Source organism: Saccopteryx leptura, chromosome 1 (genome assembly GCF_036850995.1).
Source record: "Saccopteryx leptura isolate mSacLep1 chromosome 1, mSacLep1_pri_phased_curated, whole genome shotgun sequence".
NCBI lineage: Eukaryota > Metazoa > Chordata > Mammalia > Chiroptera > Emballonuridae > Saccopteryx > Saccopteryx leptura.
In genome coordinates, this window is record NC_089503.1 from 392,200,398 (window position 1) to 392,207,017 (window position 6,620).

The 6,620-nt window shown below is 50.9% G+C and overlaps 1 non-coding gene across 1 annotated transcript; it reads left to right on the forward strand.

The window, feature by feature from the left end:
• Positions 1–2,779: 2,779 nt before the first annotated feature.
• On the forward strand, positions 2,780–2,883 carry TRNAL-CAA (transfer RNA leucine (anticodon CAA)). The gene is made up of 2 exons: positions 2,780–2,817; positions 2,838–2,883. It is a non-coding gene; the product is annotated as a tRNA-Leu (tRNA).
• Positions 2,884–6,620: the final 3,737 nt, after the last annotated feature.

Sequence of the window (6,620 nt, forward strand, 5' to 3'; positions counted from 1 at the left end):
AGCTTCACAACCTTTAATCCAATATACAAAGTAGGGAAGTCTCCAACCCAAAGTCACCTTCTGAGGCATGATTGGATTGCACCACCCCACATCAAAAAGGGTAGGAAAGGCTTAATCCCAAAACCAAGCCCCAGGCTACAAGGATTCCGCCTGCCTTTAGCCCACCCCAACACACATTAATATCACCTGGGCGACGGCTTCCTCGTGTTATCTTTAACAAAGTGAGCATAATACATTTTATCTGCCCAACAACCATGGTCTCATAGACATGACCACATGGTAGCTGGCTTGAGCAAGGGGTCACTGGCTTGGCTGGAACAGTCCGGGCACATAAGAGAAAGCAATTGATGAACAAATAAGGTGCTATAACAAAGAATTGGTGCTTCTCATCTCCCCCTTCCTGTTTGTCTCTAAAAACAAAACTAAAGAAATGTCAAAATAGTAACGGGCTTTTAATGAGCTCTGTTGATGGTCCCACACCACCTTTACTGAACTTTAAATTATGGGAAACTTGAAGCACACACAAAAATGAATATATATATAGTACCATCTCGACTTCAACAATTTCAATATATGGTCCATCTCATTTTGAATACTCATTTTTCAACCTTACTCCTATTAAGATAATTTTGGGAACTTTTCAAAATTCTTGTAGAAGTTGTTTTCATAAAAGGAACGACCTGGTGAGTCCTATTGACACGGTAAATAGTGAAAATATTTACATTTAGTTACACCTCAACTTACACAAGAAAGGACTTTAAGCCATTTAAAACAAAGCAAAGTAACGTTACAGGAGTTTAATGTGTAAAGGAAGAAAGAAAAGGATGAGACAAAAAGTGACCAAGAATAAAAGTAAATTAATGTATCGCCTAACATAAGGACAGTAAATATGGGCCACAGTTTGGTTTTTTGAAGATTAACACGGGAACCTTGTTAATTTTATAGCTCATAGTTTTTATGAGATAGGAACGGACTAAATGTTTAAGGGACTTACTGGGATTCTTGTTAGTAAAAGGAATTTCTGCCTTGAGTTTTTGGTAAATAGAAACATCACAAAGGTTTATCTTTAATATAATGAGTTTGACAAGTCAATAAGGAAAGATGAAGACCTCAATAAAACTCTGGTAGTGGAAATCCCTCCAACAGGAAGGTTGAAGCTCGCTACCCTTGACCTTGGCCATCGGCTGAGAGGTCGCGAGCCTCACCCTTTCCCACCCATGAAGCTGTTTAACTGTTACGAGCATTGTGTGTTGCTCAGGTCTGGGGTATCCACCTCGCTTCAGACTTTTTGGAAAGCAGTTGGACAGTATTTGCCAAAAGCTTTTAAAACCGGATCAACTTGGATGTAGTGATTCCACTTCTAGAAACTGGAGGGAACAATGACCGGGATTTTTTGAAACAACTTGACCCAAACAAGGATATTCTTTAGTTATTTTCCATGAAAACGAATGATGGGAGAGGATGCAGTGTTCAGTGCCATTCAGTCGGGAATCCGCAGGACTTTGCAGGGGAGGCGGGGGGCACTCATGATGACTTTCCAGGAGGTGGTTCTTGCCCGTGGGGAGCATCATCCTTTCCCGCGCAGGGGAGACCTGGCCTTTCTTGCCTCACTGGGAGAAAAGGGAAAGCTTTCTGTGCTCACAAATACAGAAAATGACCCGTTGGGACGAAAGGCACTTAGCGTTCTCGAATCTATGTTTCTATTTTCTGAACTTCCGGGCAGCGCAGACAGCGGCGGAGACACGCGTGGACTGCGCTCGGGAGGACCGAGCGGGTGCGCAGGCGCAGACCGGGCGCGCGGACGCCACCCGCAGCGGGTTCCGGGGAAGGACGGCGCCGCCCCCACCGCGCAGGCGCGCGCGCCCGCTCCGAGGGGTCGGGGGGGTCCGAGGGGTCCGAGGGGTCCGAGTTCCCCACGCAGCCCCCGCTCCACGTGCCCTGGGCAGCGCAGACCCGGCGCTCGGGTTCCTCCGCGCAAAGCCGCGGAACAGGCGGAGGGAGTCCCACCTGCCTTCCCTGCAGGTCGCCCTCGCTGTCCCCGCCGGCCGTGGCTGGAGAAGGTCGGGGGGCCGTGCAGTCTCCCCTCGGCGACACTGGCTCTGTCCGGCCACCCGGACAGGGGCGACGTCGCGTCCACTCGGCACTTGACCGCCCCGCTCGCCACGGTCACTTCCGGGGCCCCAAAGAAACTTCTCACGGGCGGCGGGCGGTTCTGGGTACAAAACAACCGAAATAGGGGAGAACACGGGGGCCCGTGGACTCGGAGTCATTTATAAAACTGTTGTCGTTCCTGACCGTCTGCTGAATGAAGACGTCCCGGGGCGATGCGGAGTCACCGGGGACGCGGGCTGGCCAGCCGGCCGCACGACCGCTCCCTGTTCTTGCTCCCTGCCCGAAGCCAGGGCTGTCGGACAGGTGTCCACGCGTGCGGGTGGCCGTGGCGAGGCTGTCGGACAGGTGTCCACGCGAATGGGTGGCCGTGGCGAGGCTGTCGGACAGGTGTCCACGCGTGCGGGTGGCCGTGGCGAGGCGTCCGGCAGTCCCAAGTTCAGTTCTGTGCTGTCCCGTCCCTTCCATCCCCGCTATCTTCCTTTCCAGCCTCTAGGAGGCGGTCTGCTTTCCCGGCCCGTCATCCGGCGGCCCGGACCGACAGCCGACACACACTCGTTGCGCGACACACACACACACACACACACACACACACACACACCTACGTCACACACAGAGACGCTGACTTTTCATGTTTATCTAAGTGAAAAACCACCTCTTCTCTCGAGGTGTCAGGATGGCCGAGTGGTCTAAGGCGCCAGACTCAAGCTCCGCTTCCCCGCTGGGGATTCTGGTCTCCGAATGGAGGCGTGGGTTCGAATCCCACTTCTGACACATACCTTTTTTTTCCTTCTTCCCTCCACTTTTAATTTTTCCAAAACAAACAAGCCTCTGAACAGCAGTCATAAACAACTTTCCCAAAACACAGTGTTAAAAAAAGCAGACTTTAAACGTTCTCCCAAGAACTGGTAACACCGAAACGGTGGAAGGCGGAAGTCTCGCGGTACTTTATTGGAAGCCGCGAGACTTGGCTGCAAAGACGCTTTCTGAATGAATCCGGAGCGGATCCTGGAGGCATCGCGAGAGAGCGTGGGAACCGCGGGAACGAGGACCCGGATGTGTGCTGGGGCGGGGAGAAGGCGGCGGACGGGCTGCACTGTGTTCCGGGCTCCCCTCTGATGGCGTCCCGGAGCCCCAGGCCTCCGCTCGCGTCCTCGGGACCCTTCCCTGCTTCCGAGACGTGAAACCAGGGCCGCAGGATCTCTTTCCCCGGGAACGACGCGCGCGTGGGCGGCTGCCATGGTGGTCTCGGCGCGGCAGCTGGGCCTCCGCCACGGGTGACCGCGGCCCGTGCCGTGTCGTCCTCCTCGCTGCTCTGCCGTCAGGACCAAACCCCCCTTCTCTGACGGCTTCTCCAGGGAGCGGATCCTGCGTTCCTGCGCGGGAAAACTTAACTCTTGACGGAGGAAATAATCACGAGTCAATTCCACGGGACAGTCGTATTCCACTCCATTACTCCCACCTTTTTTTTTTTTTGGAGGGGGGGGTGGACGTTTATTTTTAATGATCATTCATCCAATAAATATTTCATGAGTGCTTGTTGGGTGCCCGGGGAGGCATCCGGGGCGGTGGCAGTAAAAAAATGTGAAATAGGGTAAAAGGACGAAAGAGAATAAACAAACTAAAACTTTAAAACAGTGGAATAGCATCAGCCTCCGCCCTGACGGCGTTCCTAGGCCCGTGAAACGACTTGGCCGCAGGAACGCCACATTTCACGATTCCCTAATGGGATCAGAAGACGAAGAATTGGTCGTTTCTGCCGGAACTGGGTGACTTCAGGAAGATGGCTGGAGGGGAGTGGGTGGCAGCTGTCACCCTGGGTTTGTTTACTTACTTTAAGCGAGGGGGGGGGGGACGACGGGGACAGAGAGGAAGGCAGAGAGATGAGAAGCATCAACTCCTAGTTGCAGCACCTTCGTTGTTCATTGACTGCTTTCTCATCTGTGCCTTGACCCCGGGGCTCCAGCCCAGCCAGTGACCTCTTGCTAAAGCCAGGGACCTTGAGCTCAAGTCAGCCACCGTGGGATCCTGTCTGCAACCCCACGCTCAAGCTGGTGACCTCGGGGGTGTTGAGGACCTGGGTCCTCAGTGTCCCAGGTCACTGCTCTATCCAGTGCACCGCCCCTGGTCAGGCTCATATTGGATTTTAGAAGGTTAATTTTAGTTGGAAAAAAAGAAAACAGTGTTACAGAATTTTTATAAAACTACTTTTTAAAGGGAAATTTTCCCTTCCTGTTTGACTAACAAGGGCATCTTGGAATTATTGGGGAGATAATTCAGTCCTTGACTTACTCTCTTGTTTGCTGTTTTAGTAAGAGTCAATAAGAACTTTTATACCTTCCGTGACCTACATTTCTCACTCAGGTGGCATTAATGTTGAACTTTTCTTCTGTGGTCTCCCCAGCCCCTTGCACTGGTGGTTGTTAGGGGTGCCTGGGTCTTCACAGAGCTGCCAGGTGAGCGCGTCTACAGGACTCCAGGTCTGGACGTGGATAAAGGGAGTAGAGAAAGCCTGTTCTAGCTTGGGATCCAAACCGTATTGTGCAATCTACCAGCCACAAAACTGATACCGCCCTGGCCGGTTGGCTCAGTGGTAGAGCGTCGGCCTGGCGTGCAGAAGTCCCGGGTTCGATTCCCGGCCAGGGCACACAGGAGAAGCGCCCATCTGCTTCTCCACCCCTCCCTCTCTCCTTCCTCTCTGTCTCTCTCTTCCCCTCCCGCAGCCAAGGCTCCATTGGAGCAAAGATGGCCTGGGCGCTGGGGATGGCTCCTTGGCCTCTGCCCCAGGCGCTAGAGTGGCTCTGGTCTCCGCAGAGCGACGCCCGGGAGGGGCAGAGCATCACCCCCTGGTGGGCAGAGCGTCCCCCCTGGTGGGCGTGCCGGGTGGATCCCGGTCGGGCGCATGTGGGAGGCTGTCTGACTGTCTCTCCCCGTTTCCAGCTTCAGAAAAAATACAAAAAACAAACAAACAAAAAACCCAACTGATACCGTGTTTCTGCCATTGGAATATATGCCTCAATTATTACCAAATTGATATTTAAAAAAAAGTAAAATTATGACTTTAGTACAAATAGAAATGAGTGTGTCAAAGACTATTTAATTAATAAAATAATGTAAAAACCAGTAAGATGTTAAAATTAGCCCAAAAGAAAATTCAAAGTTCAACGCGTATCCACTATCTGGAATGCTGAAATAAGTTTAGAAATAGATTTTTTTAAAAGTTCTTAATTTCCAGAGCAATGATCACTTGTGTGCCATTGGACATCACTCACTTGTATTTCTGTGAACGAAGATGATTTGCACTCTTGCACATTTTCTACAATTCAGTTGTAAAATAGCTCAAAATCAAAGTTGTTATGGACTGAATGTGTGTGTCCCTTCCAAAGTCAGCTGTTGAAACCTCATCTCCTTGATGTGATGGCATTGGGAGATGGGGTTTTGAAAGGTAACTGGGTTTCGATGGGGTTATAAGGATAAAACCTCATGAATGGGATTCGTGTCCTTATAGGGGTCCTGAGAGAGCGTGCTTCCTGACTGCTCTTTGGGCCGTGTGAGGACGCAGCAGCAAGAACAACTGTCTGCACCCAGCAGGACCAATCAGGACCTTGCAACTTCCAGAACCATGAGAGAGATATTTATGTCATTTACGCCACCAAGTTTGTGGTATTTTGTCATTGTAGCTTGATCTGACTGAGACAGTTGCCCTAGACAAGATAGATGCCCGGGAGTGCTTTTTTGCCCACCTCAAACTCACATTTTTTCCCCCAACCAAACTCACATGGGAGAAGGAGGTGATTATAACCATCAAAACTAAACACAACCTTCCTGACAGGAGGAGAGTCTGTGATGGTCTAAATTACAGTGGTTAGGGAGTGAGAGCAAGAGGCAGGACTGCTAGTCAGTTAACGTCTGCCGGCCAGCTAATGAAAGATTTCTCACGGATCTGTTTCCGCCTGTTAGAATTTCGTCTTCATTTCCAGGGGGCTGTTTCTGCAGCCTGTTAGCCAGGCACTGTCTGACTGTGGGAGCCTCTTGCTTGTTGTTCATTCAGGCACCACCTAATCCTAGGGGCTCCCCTGGTGTACCCGTGGACTTCCGGATCGCTGCCCTAGCTCACTCAAAAGAGTGGACATTACTTCATGTGGACTCGTCTCTCCTAGATCTGTCCCGGCTTCACCCTCCTTCACTGCTCTGTCCATAGTTCACACAGTTCATGTAAATTCTTCCAGACTACCTTCTGCCCCCCCTCCCCCACCCCCACTGCCACTTGATGTATAAAAATGCTTGCAAAACTCTGGGAGGACGGACGTGTCTTTTGTTCCTAGCCATGCTGCCGGTGGTTTAGACTTTATGCCTCAAGGTCGATCTTTAGACTAGCATGTTTTTTTTTAATTTTTAATTTTTAAATTCATTTTAGAGAGGAGAGAGAAAGGGAGAGAGAGAGACAGAGAGGGAGAGAGAGAGGAGAGAGAGACAGAGAGAGAACGTGGGGAGGAGCTGGAAGCATCAAC